Source organism: Scyliorhinus canicula, chromosome 10, assembly GCF_902713615.1.
Source record: "Scyliorhinus canicula chromosome 10, sScyCan1.1, whole genome shotgun sequence".
NCBI lineage: Eukaryota > Metazoa > Chordata > Chondrichthyes > Carcharhiniformes > Scyliorhinidae > Scyliorhinus > Scyliorhinus canicula.
The window spans coordinates 46,024,577-46,038,216 of NC_052155.1; the positions used below are offsets into that span (position 1 = coordinate 46,024,577).

The 13,640-nt window shown below is 43.9% G+C and overlaps 1 protein-coding gene across 1 annotated transcript in view; it reads right to left on the minus strand.

Moving 5' to 3' along the window:
- Positions 1-10,771, minus strand: part of map3k22 (mitogen-activated protein kinase kinase kinase 22) — a 178,938-nt gene extending 168,167 nt beyond the window's left edge. Inside the window, exon 1 of the mRNA XM_038808845.1 lies at positions 9,995-10,771. The gene's annotated coding sequence lies outside the window, so the exon portion shown is untranslated. The remainder of the gene's footprint in view (positions 1-9,994) is intronic.
- Positions 10,772-13,640: the final 2,869 nt, after the last annotated feature.

The window sequence follows — 13,640 nt, forward strand, 5'->3', positions numbered from 1 at the left end:
AGGTTCCACCAACCCCACCTAACCTTATAGACACAAAGGGGTAATTTAGCATGGCTAATCCTTCTAACCTGCACATCTTTGTACTGTGGGGGGAATCTGGAGCACCCAGAGGAAACCCACGCAGACATGGGGAGAATGTGCATACTTCCACACAGTCACACAAGGTCAGAATTGAGCCCGGGTGCTGGCAAAGTGAGGCAGCAGTGCTAACCACTGTGCCACCAGGCCGCCCTGTGAGGGTATGTATTCCTTAACCTATTTAATAGTTCAATGTCTCTGCTTAAAAAAGGTCGAGATAAGAATGTCACCAAACACTTATCGATTAATTCTTCCTTCCAGACTGACATTCTTTGCAATATTCCAAATAAAACAGCGATACATGTAGTCATCTGATGCAACCATCATATTTACAGCACTGTCCATTGAACCCCCAGTTTCTAGGAATTCCCCTACTGTCCACAGTTAAAAAGGATTAGAAGAGGCTACATGTGGCCAAAGCAATGATATCATACTTGCTCTCAAAGGTTCTCTACACACTCTGGTCTGACTCATACATTCCTTTTGTCTAGCTGCTGTAGCCATAGTTACAAAACTTGTATACCCTGAACAGCCAGGCAGAATTTTATTTGTTGAAGTAATTAAAACCCAGAAGAGATTAGCTCATCCAGGCTCTCCTGATGGTTCAAGGAGATGCAGTGAACAGCTAAGCTGAACTCCTGGTCAATTCCTGGTCAGTTTAGCATAAACTGAACTCAGTAAGGGCAGTGGCAAAGATGGAGCAACTGGAGGAGTAGACAGGTGGAGTAGGCAGGCCCAGGGAAAGGACCAGGGAGTAGAACGGAGGGGTAAAGGGGGATGGATAGAACACTGGTTACAGCAGGATGCAAATGGCAGCAACAGGAGCAAAACACCAAAACGGCCTTCTTGGAGGGCCCCCAAACAAAGGGAAACCCCGTAGTGCAGGCATGCATCCACGTGGACCATATGGCAACTTTGGCCATCTTGGATGCCCCTTGGAGAAAGGGAAACCCTGGGGGGGGGGCCAGAATCTCTCCAAAAGAATAGTCAGGGGACTTATGGCCCAGTGAAAAGAGGGCTAATAGAACATTGGTATGATTGCTAGAGATTCCCTGGAGGGTAGATCATTTAGGAGTTGTATTTAGAATGTAGAACATACAATGCAGAAGGAGGCCATTCGGCCCATTGAGACTGCATCGACCCACTTAAGCCCTCACTTCCACCCTATCCCCGAAACCCAATAACTCCTCCTAACATTTTTGGTCACTAAGGGCAATTTATCATGGCCAATCCACCTAACCTGCACGGGACCCAGCGGGGAATCGAACCTGGGACCCTGGCGCTATGAAGCCACAGTGCTATCCACTGGTGCTACCATGCTGCCCACTTTTCTTAAGGGCCCCAAAAGAATCCCCACCCTCCACCCCCAGCCTGAATGCAACATGGGAAGGCACCTGTCCCCCCCACCCCCTCCCCCCACTCCCCCCAAACACCCAACCTGGGCAACCTTGACCCTATCACACGGGGGCATAAAATGCCAGCTTGGAAGTGCCAACCTGGCATCCTGGCAGTGCCCCTGACATTGCCACTTCGGCACCTTGGCAATGCCAGGCTATCCCCCAGGTGGCACTGTCAGGGTTTCCAGGTGGCACCAGCAGTGCCAGGGCACCACCCTGCCCAAAGGGCATGCAGCTGGGGTCCTCCAATCCCCTTGGACACCAGTTTGTGGGGACCAGTACCAAATGACGCTTGCCCAAGGTCCCCAAGGCCTTTAGTCCTAGCTAAGCATGTCACATGACATCTTAGCAGGATACAGGTGATGAAATTAATGGAGGGGGCGGGGGGAGAAGCCACGAATGTCTGTTTTGCAGTTTCTCATAAGATTTGAGTTGACAAGATAGAAGGATTGTTTGTTGAAAAGCAGTTTTGCCAAATGCTGTTTGGCTGAGCAGAAGTGGACTGAATCTGTGATTGAAAGGAACTCTCTCTAAAAGTCGCTACATAGCTGAGCAGCTAACCTGTTTTACTAACTTTATTTATAAGTGCCCTTTGAACTGTATTGAGTTGATTAATTGGAGTTAGTTGCACGTATAGATATGAACTGTTTAACTGACAATTATAAAGCTGTTTCTTTGACGTTGACGTGGTTAATTCTGTGTTTCAATTAAAGTTTATTTTAACATAAAAGATGCCCATTGGCTCGAGTCATCCCTCCTGGGATGAAGTATCTTTTCCTCACAGTTTTACAAATTTAGAGTTTGTCGAAAATCACACCATGATATTTTACACTTCAGTTCAGCTATTCTTCACAAAACTATCTCTGATATCAATCTTCTATCTAAAAATATGTCTTATCAGTTTCCAATCTTCACCTTTAGGTTACCCATCATCTGCTAAATGTTAATTGGGGTTCACAATGGTTGGTAAAGTTAAAATTAAGACACAATTGCTTTCTTCCCTGGAGAGTTTATTTTTTTTATAAATTTAGAGTACCCAATTCATTTTTTCCAATTAAGGGGCAATTTAGCGTGGCCAATCCACCTATCCTGCACATCTTTGGGTTGTGGGGGCAAAACCCACGAAAACCACGGGGAGAATGGGCAAACTCCACACAGACAGTGACCCAGGACCAGGATCAAACCTGGGACCTCAGCGCCATGAGGCAGCAGTGCTACCCACTGCGCCGCCGTGCTGCCCTACTGGAGAGTTTATTGACTTAGTTCACAGTCAATACCACGCCAACCCCCAGTGTCCCAATTAATAGGTACATAAATACCCATCACCTGTTTAACAATGTAGTTGCCATTAAACCTGGGCACTGTAACTAATGAAACACCACCTGCCCAAATAGGCACAATCCCCTGTGACAACGATTCTCTGACATGTCCACATAGCTTCTTCATTGGTACACTCAATACTGCGTGGTCTTTGGTGTCTTTCTACTCGTCATTCCTCTACTTTGCCCTTTTCATGCCCTCGGCTCTGCACCTCCTCTTGAGGATGTTGATTCTCATCTCCAAGCACCTTAATCCTATGTTCAGCTGTTGCCTTGCTTGTGGACATCTGCACTCGCAATTCATACTAGATAACCCTGGTATGATCCCACAATTCCCAGCGCGTTATAACACTCTCCACAGACCAAGCACACAGGACCACTTGCTCTGCTAACTCTGCTCACTCGATGGCACTTGTGTGTCTTTGGCTGAATATCTCTCTTAGCTCTGTTCCCTTTTATGGGCCGACCTAATTTTTTGGTATAGCCACGACTTACTCCCCAGTGTGTTAGCACCTCCATTCAGCTGGACTGCTCTCGATCTATCACGCGTCTCCACGAAAATATCAAACTGGCCCTTGAAGAGCTGATAACAAGCTCATTAACAATATCAATTGATCAATTAAGAAGCAGCAGTCAGAATGGCAGACTAGCACAATGGCTGACTGTGCTAATTTTCATATTCACCCACCTCAATTTTCATATTCACCCACCTCAATACTTGGCGCCATGTCAGGATGAAAGTCCTGCCCATTGTCATCAGTCTCCTCTCTAGAGGTACCAACTTCATATCTCTCCCTGGCAATTTGTCAGACTGTTAACAACCTTGCTGTCATGTCTGATCCTGAGATGAGCTTCCAGACACATATGTTTATACCATCACGAAGACTATCTATTCCCTCTCCAGAACATTGCGCAACTCTTCCATGACCTCAGCTCATCTCTTGCTGAAACATTTAACCATGCTTTCATTACCTCTATTTTTGACTATGAGGGGCTGGTTTAGCTCACTCGGCTAAACAGCTGGCTTTTAAAGCAGACCAAGTAGGCCAGCAGCACGGTTCGATTCCCGTACCAGCCTCCCCAGACAGGCGCTGGAATGTGGCGACTCTGTTCTGGCCATCCAAAACTCTGTTGCTTGTGCCCTTACTCATTGCATTGCCCATTCACTCATCACCTCTGATCGCAGATCTACATTGGCTCTGAGTCAAGCAACACCTTGATTTTTAAATCCTCAACCCTGCGTCCAAATTCTTACATGGTGCACCCTTATTACATTAGTTCTGTAATCTTCTCCAACTCCATGAACCTCCAAGATGACTACACTCAGCTAATTTTGAACATCTGATTTTAATCACACCTCATTCAGTTGTCATTCCTTCCGTTGCCGAGATCCTAGCCTTTGGAATACTTTCACTACAACTCTCTGGTTCCCTACCTCCTTTTCATCCTTTAAGATAGCCATGACAACCAGCCTCATTGATAAGGATACAAAGAGTCTGCAAAGTTAAGTAAGTGCTCAAACATTTGGCAGACAGTATATCAGGTGGAGGAAATGTGACATTGTTCATTTTGGCAGGAAGAATAGAAAAGCCGAATATTATTTAAAAGTAGAGAAACTGCAAAACCCTGCGACATTGAGGGATCGGGTATATGAATTACAAGAAAATCAGTTATATGGGTGCAGAAAGTAATTAGGAAGGATGCTGGCCTTTATTTCAAGGGGGGTGGGGTATCAAAGTAGGGTAGTTTTGCTGCAGTAGTACAGGGTGAGACCGTACCTGGCGTATTGTGTACAGTTTTGTTCCCTTACTTGAAGAGGGATGTGCTTGCAGTAGAAGCAGTTCAGAGAAGGTTCACTAGGCTAATTCCTGGGATGAAGGAATTGCTTTGAGGAAATGTTGAGCAGGTTGAGCCTATACTCATTTGAGGTTCAGAAAAGTGAGAGGTAACCCCTTTGAAATGTTTACGATTCTGACGAGGCTTGACAGGGTGGATGCTGAGAGGTTGTTTCCTCTCAAAGGGAAATTGAAAACTAGGGGACACAACTTTAAAGTAAGGTGTTTCCATTTTAAGAAGATGAGGATGCATTTCTTCTCTCAGAGGGTCATATTGAGCATATTCAAAGCTGAATTAGAGAGATTTTTGATCAGCAAGGGAGTTATTTTGGGGTCCAGGCAGGAAAGTGGAGTTAAGGCCTGAATGAGATAAGCCACATTAACAGCAGAGCAGACTCAATGGACCTACTCCTGCTCCCATTTCTTATGGTCTTCTAATCTTACCAAGTTTTTCGCCACCTGCCGAAAATTAGGATTCAGTCTACTATTGCCTCACGTGGCTTTGTATCAAACTTTGCCCAGGGATATTTTATTTAATTAAAGATGCTTTGTAAATACAAATTGTTGTAATTATTTAAAATTGTATCATCATTACAAAAAGTGACAAGCCAACCACAACTACTGATACCAACCCCATGCCACTCCCCACCCCCTTAGTTTCCCCCCCCCCCTCCCCCCCCCCCCCACCCCACACTGCTAACACCTTAGTTCACTTTAAAGAAGTCGATAAATGCCTGCTCGATTCCCACCCAGCAGCTAGTTTAACGTGCCTGTGTTTATTGTAATTTGGCAGTACAGAACTTGAGTATTGCTGAAAAAGGCAACAGGACAAAGCTTTTTGTCTTGCACTCATCAGAACACTTCTTGCGAAGATATTCTTGTAAAACATCCTGATGAGTGCAAGACAAAGCGTTTTGACATGTCGCTTTTTTCAGAAAATCCTGTTTTTGCGGACAATTAAGGCACCTGTCTGATTAATAAGGGTTTGAATTGTTTGAGTGCACTGCCCATCAAAGGTCTGTTCAGCAAAAACTTGTCAGGGACAGCAGTGGCGCAAAAGGTAATTCTTAAAGTTACATTTTATGAGTGCTCATTCAGGCCCGATAGGAAAGTATGAGCTTCTGCTGCCCCATCTTCCCAGCCACCTAAACCTCATCTGCTAGCAGTCAGTTTCGGCAGGATGTGAAAGTGGCACTGGCAGCTACTAATCAGCAGAGATAAACAGAGACAACCAGGCAGCTCTCTCACCAGCTTCCAGCCAGGAGTTGTAATCATTCCTTTAATGAAGGAAGGAACCTTCAGCCTCCCAAAGTCCAAACTTCCAATAGATCTTCTACATCATGCACCGTCTGGGGTCTGCCCAAATCTCATCTGTACTCAATGAAATTAATTCCGCAGAATTCATCTTCAGGTTCAAGCATAAAATTATGAGAATTATCCTAACTTATTTGAGCCAATAAAACAATGCAAGGAAATCAGGCTATTACCTTGGCATGTGACTCTGTACTTAAAATCTGTGGATGGATGCACAGAAGTTTTAAAAAACTAAATTTAGGAGTACCCAATTCTTATTTTCCAATTAAGGGGCAATTTAGCATTACTAATCCACCTAATCTGCATATCTTTGCGTTGTAGGGTTGAAACCAATGGAGAAACAGGGGGAATGTGCAAATCCCACACAAAGGGTGACCAGGCGCCAGGATCGAAGCCGGGTCCTCAGCGCCATAGGCAACAGTGCTAACCACTGCGTTGCCCCTGGATGCACAGAAGTTAACTGTCTTATTGCATATTTTAAGAACAAAATAACTGTCAGTCTATTAGGAGACATCTTAGTTGTGTATTAAAAACAGACATCACTCCCAGGATCATCCATGTGGTTTGTAGTGCAACCAACTCTGTTCACGTGGATCAGAGTCCTAGGTCTGATTACCTAGACAGCTTGCAATTCTGAGTGGGTTTCCTCCGGGTGCTCCGGTTTCCTCCCACAACTCCTGAAAGACGTGCTGTTAGGTAATTTGGACATTCTGAATTCTCCCTTTGTGTACCCGAACAGGAGCCGGAATGTGGCGACTAGGGGCTTTTCAGAGTAACTTCATTGTAGTGTTAATGTAAGCCTACTTGTGACAAAGATTATTAAAGATTATTAATTATTATTAGTATTTGCCACGAGCTGCTGGGGTTAGCTTGCCTTTACGAGATGGTGTAAAAAGGCAATTTCAAATCGCCAGCCTGTTTTACATCTATCCCAATTTTATTTCCATTAGTCTTCTTAAATTTGAGAAAACAGATATTAAAAAAATATAATGCACAGAAAATGTCCAACCAGTTGATAAAGACATCAGGGAGCTGATCCTACAGACCAAAAATGTGTATGTTAAATTCTCAGCCAGCATGTTCTAAGTCATGGCGGCAGTAGGGGATGCTATTACTTGTTTCAGTGCCCCTTACTAAGTAGGCAAAAACGTCTGCCAATGTCCTCAGTCCTAATCACAATCTATCAATTCCTGTTGGCAAGTGCATAACTCTGGATATCAAGCGTGTTCAAGGTCAGGATTAGCCAATTCGTCTTCTGTGGTCCAATTTTAGGAATAGCATGTTGAAAGACCACACGGATACCAGTGGGTGACCCATTTAATTAAATCTGTTACTATTGAAGTGACAGCAAGTGCACATAAGCTGTTTAATGGGGAGGAGTGTTATCACTGGACAAGTGATCTAGAGACCCAGGGCCAGGTTCAAATCCCACTACAGCAGGTGGTAAAATCTGAATTAAATATAAATCTGGAATTAAAAATCAAATGATGACAATGAAACCATTGTTGATTGTCATAAAAACCCATCTGGTTCACTAATGACTTTAGAGAAGGAAAACTGTCATCCTTACTGGCCTGCATGTGATTCCAGCTCCAAAGCAATGGAGTTGACTCTCAAATGCCCTCATGGAGTCCAATTAGGAATGGGCAATAAATGCTGGCCCAGCCGGCAATGTCCTCATCCCGTAACTCAATGTAAAAATTACCCCCAAACAGTTGGCTCAGTTGTAATCTCTAACCCACTCCAAAGAATCCCTACAGTGCGGAGAAGGCCATTTGGCCCATTAAGTCTGCACCAACCCTCCAAGGAGAACCCTACCTAGGCCCATTCCCCCACCCTATCCCCGTAACCCCACCAAACCTGCACATCTTTGGACACAAAGGAAAAATGTAGCATGGCCAATCCACCTAAGCTGCACACCTTTGGACTGTGGGAGGAACCGGAGCACCTGGGAGAAACCCACGCACACACGGGGACAATGTTCAAACTCCACACAGTCATCCAAGGGCAGAATCGAATCCGGGTCCCAGTGCTCTGAGGCAGCAGTGCTAAACACTCTGCCGCCTTAAATTACTTGGCCAATACCAAAACCAAATACCATTTGTAATTTCAATGGTGATGTTATTCCTTCAATTCTAAATGCATTAACACCTTTATTAAAATGACAACAAAAGCAAGAAAACAAAATTATGTGGCACATTTTAAGGTTGCATGAAGACTAACGGCATGATAAGTAGAAGGATGCTGAGTCCACATTAGGTGGACCAAAAGCTTAGTCAGAGGTGTGTTTTCAGGAAGTGAAGAGGTGGAGGGGTTTCAGGAGGAAATTCCTGAGCGTTAAAGTAAAAATATTATTGAAAGCACAAATACCAGAAAACAAGAAGTGAAATATAGCATCAGAACAAAAAGGTTAAGGTGAAACGTAATAACGTAACATGAGGAACTTAAATAGGACCTTCAGTCCCTGAAGCCTGCTCCACAACTCAGTTGGTTTTAAGCCTCAGCTCTATTTTCTGCCATTGTTTTATATTTCTACCTTTCCCTAACAAAAATCTATCCATCTCAGCCTTGAAAGTTCCAGTGGTCCCAACATCCGCAGCTACTTTGGAATGAAAAGTGTTCCAAATGACTACAGAAAAATCACAGCAAACCATTTAAGTAAATTTGGGGGTGCGCCTCATTTAAAAAAATAAATCTAAGTAAAATGTTTGTGGGAATGGCGAGTTTAAGGTAGCTCAATAACATGCTGACACCAAAACTTCATGCAACTGTGCAGGGCAACAGTGAGGAGAGTCGAAGCAACAGCAATCTTGCTTCCTACACTTAAGAACTATCAATTACAGTCAAGCACAGCTTGCACACTGTCAGTGACACACACTGACAAAGTATGACACAGTATGACTCCCAGTCCAGTTACTTAATAACCAGATCAGTGGCACCTTTAATTCCATCATGGATATTAGCATGTATTCAGTTATTCCCATTTAATAGAACTAAGAAATTGATTAATAATAGTATCATAATAATTAGTATCAGAGTACAACTTGTGTTAGTTCCACCCAACTGAACTCAGTAAAGAATCATATTAAACAAGGTTATGTATGCTTAGAGGCAGTTCAAGATTATATCCGCAAGGAGAGTTTTACAAGAACGTTTCAAGCAGGCCTCATGATGCATATGCAAAATTGATACAGGGCCATCTCACATCCCCCAAAAATGAGACCACACAATTGTCCACAGAACTATGGGTCGAAGTTGATTCATACTATTCCTTCAAACGCGTCAAGGAACCAGTATAATTGTAGTGCTCGCTCTGGCGGCGGCGGGGGGGGGGGGGGGGGGGGGGGTGAGAGACGGTGCAAGAATGCACACTGCGTACAGTATGCCGTAAATAAGTTTCACATACCATAACGACTAAAAAAAAAAGTGTTATTGCGCAATAATTACTCCCGTGTAGCATTCTGCAACGTTTTGTATCTATGTAATACTGGAGACAGCAGAATAGTAAAGATGTATGTGCCTCTCAATTTGTCGTCCTCTCGAATATAAAAATATGTACAAATGCATAGTTTTTCTTCCTTTATATTTGTGCAACTGTAAAGCACATATGCCCCGCTCCAGCACAAATCCTTTGACATTCGTGATGTCATCTGTCCCAAAATCTTGCTGTCCTCCAGTAAAGATTTCATTTTTTGTATTTAAAAAGCACACTAAATTGCACACTCTTCAGTCTCTACTTGAACATCAACATGCTGCTGGAAAACGATCCTCTTAAACATAGACACAGACGCCGCTTTTTGAAGAAATGCGCTAACAATCTTTCTTGTTCAAAAAGTAGCCGAACATGACAGAGAACATTGTAGCAGTGCGAGTCGATGCTTACTTCCTGCACAAGTTAGAAAGTTTCCTAAACCGAAACAACTCGACACTTCTGCAACCTTTAGTATCTGTGTTTTTAAAAAATGGAACTATCGTGCGCATTTCATAATGTTTCCAATTTGAAAATGGTTTGTGTGCCACACTTTCAAAAGTATCAATAAGCAAACTTTACCTCAAAAAGTCTCCAGCTCAATTTGACCGTCGTGTTGTCTGCTGTGGATTTTTTTTTCTCTCTCACTGCTCACGTCCGGAGTGCCTTCCTCTTTATTCGGGCTTGTTTTTTTTGGGTTGTTGTTGAGATACAGGAACCAGCTTCTCTAACTCTGCTGGCATAAAGTGGGGGTGAGGACTCTCTCGTGCTCTGGGGAACAACTGAGACCTCCACGAGCCCACCTCTCCCTCGCGCCCCCCAAGGTGACAGATGCAACACTTGGCCAAAATAAGAGGGGGGGGGGGGAGGAGAACAAAGCAAAAACCTCTTTTGCTCCTCCTTCGTCGTGCTTTTTTTCCTTTTTTGCAAATAAATCAAATGGTCAGGTCCACTCCTCTCCTCAGCTCGCTACGTCACTCCCTTGCAGTCTCCAAACTTTCTCTCCGCACCCCACTCTTCCCTTCACTCACTCTGGTTTTCCGTGTGAAAGTTCAGTGTTGTTGCGTCAATGCAACATGAGCACCAAGAAGCCGTGACGTGGCGCGCATCGCCTCATCCTTCTCCACTTCGCACTGTACATGCCGCACCGGTAAAGCACTGTGCAAGAGACAGCAGATCTGCTGAGCGGCCCCCGGGGGTTTCCCCAGGTGTCCTGCACTGCTCACCAGTCGGCCGCTCTCTTGCTTGGGGTTGAAATAAACACAGATGTCAGCTTAGAATGCAAAACATAAGATTTGTACACGGCCAAAATCGAGTGCATGTCTACTTTTTTGGCTTCATCTTTTCCTCTCCGTGTAATATAGTCCCTTTTTCAAAAAATAATTGCTCTCGGGATGTGATGGCTACGCTTATTCCTTATCTGCCATTCCTCATCGCCTTCAGTAGGTGGCGGTGGGCTTGAATCACTGCTGATGCTTTTGGTTATAGTGGTGTTTGGCAGTGAATTCCGATATTTTGACTCACAGTTGCAGGAATGGTAATCCATGCCCAAGGGTGGTGGTGGTGTGTGGATTGAAGTGGAACTTGGAAATTACGGTGCTTTTGCTGCTCTTGCAGAGACGTATGGCGGTAGTTAAGGATTTTACACCATAGGTTTTCCATTCGCTATCCCTGGATTCTACAGTCTGCAAGAAGATCTTGGGGAATCTGCATTTTATGACAGTATCTTACAATAGACTGGAAAATCCTGCCAACAGCCTTACCAATAAGAACTTTTTAAAAATCAGTTTTGATCACCACAGACAATGGAAATTGTGATTTTGAGATCCAGGGGAAAGTCATAGAATTTGCAATGCAGAAGGAGGCCATTCAGCCCATCGAGTCTGCACCGGCCCTTGGACGGCACCCTATCCCTGTAACCCAGAAACTCCACCTAACCTTTTTTTTGAACACTGAGGGCAATTTAGCATGGCCAATCCACCTAACCTGCACATCTTTGGACTGTGGGAGGAAACCAGAGCACCCGGAGGAAACCCATGCAGGCACGTGCCAAACGTGCAAACTCCGCACAGACAATGACCCAGGAATCGTACCGGGGACCCTGGAGCTGTGAAACAACCGTGCTAGCCACTGTGCGACTGTGCCGCCAGAGAACTGAGATAGCCAAGAACAGCTTTGTCAAAGTAAAAGGCCATTTTTTTCCAAAGATTCAAATTCCATTTCTTTGATGTTTATTATAATCTTTATTATTATTAACATCAAAGAAACAGAATTTGAATCTTTGGAAAAAAATGTTGAGGTGCTGCATTTTGTCATTTATGTTATACCCCTTGGAGGCATGGACAACAAACAAATAGACTATTGATAAGCTGAATGTGTTTGAGATGTGGACGTATAGGAGGATGCGCCACACATCCTACACACAGAGAAGGTTCATGAGGAAGTGCTGGAAATTGTTGGTAAAACTTGAAATTAGTGTATAACATCAAAGAAAATATTTCAGCCACATGATTAGAGCACATACAACATTTACAGTTATTTGGAGGGGCGATCGTACCATAAACACAGGAAAAGAAGAAGAGGCGAAAATGGATGTTGGATAAAATGGATTGGATGCAGTTAACAGATGAGGAATATGTGAGGGCAGCACAGGACACGCAGAGGTTGAGATCCATGACAGTCAACCTCCTGAGAAGAAGATGACACCAATGAACAAAGTTGCCCTTGCGAAGGTGGGCCTCCTTGAATCACTGCAGTTTATGTGGTAAAGTTTATGTAATGCTATTAGGTCAGCATTCCCAGAATCTATTTATAAATAAGAATTGGAAAACATGGATTTGAAATTTGCCCCTTTACAGTCTATTCTGTGCTTCATGCAAAACTCCTTAATTGTTGGTATGCTTATGTAGGAACAGGAAAAGGCCATTCAACCCAATTAGCCTTTCTTGTTTTTCAATTAGATCATGGATGGTCTCAGCCACTATTCATTTATCTACATTTCTTGATTCTTAACCAAACAAAATTGCAATCAATCTCAGTCTTGAAAATTTCAATGAGCAGAATGTACAAAAGCTGCATTCAATAGTCAAATCCATTGCTGAAATTGAAGGGTCCTCACTCTGTGTATACAGTGCACTGAAGTTACTCTTTTCAAGTGGACCTCAACAGACAAGTGGATTATGAATGAAAACATCTCAACTAAGCATTGGAATTTAGTCTTGAGTAGGACAAAAGATGTGAGTATATGGTATAGAAGTTGTACGTTTTATTGAACTGCAGTTGTAAATTTGAATTTTAACTTTGCAAGTATCTGTGAGTTGGCAGTCGGTTGAAAGTGGGTCACAATAAGATACTTGTCTGGATTTAACAGTCAGCACTGAAAAAAAGGGCTGTCACCATTCATTATGTCCAGAACTTCCCACAGATCTTTTGTCCATTTCCTCTGATCCAGTGTTTTTTCCAGTGCTGCATGCTCCACGGGGGGTATCTGACATGTTTGAGTAGGGCAAGTGATATTGAGACTCTTCAAACGAAGAATCCTCACTCAGACTCACATGGCTAGCTTTGCCACACAAACCGAGAGCGGGTTTGGAGGCGGGGTGCCAGCATTATCATGCAGGATAAAATTGTGCCAGTAGTCCGGCATGTTGCTGTCTCCATGCAATTTTTCTGAAGGCAGTTTCTTGGAGTGGATTACCAGTAGCAGTGGGCAGGAGATTCGGGCAAATTAGCAGTAGACACTTGAGAATTTGCTTGAGAATTACAGTTAAGTAACTTTGACAAATGTGCACAGGCCCCACACTGTGTCAGCACTCGGTCAGGGAAATGAGAAGGCTGCACATTTGGAAGCCCAGGACTAAAGCAGCAATCATAAAAGCAAACAGGAGTTCACGCATTGCTACTGGCATGCTATTGAGTAAACAGAGTTCTAGGATTGGGGAGAGGTCTTGGAATAGGGTTTATCATGGGTCACAACAGGGGCAAGTTAAATTTGGCAATCAGAATCCTAGACTGGTTCCGGACATGGGGGCCATCTACTCAGAGGTTGGCTGAAGCAGTGGGCAGGAGCAGCAGCCCCAACAACACATACATTCCTCTGGTCCTCATGGCCAAAGACGTGCTGGTCGAGTGGCAGGAAGGGTGACAAAGTGATGCAGCAACACATGTATTGACAAAATATTATCCTCTTTAACAAGACTGAGCAGCAATGCTGCCACCGGCTGAGCCT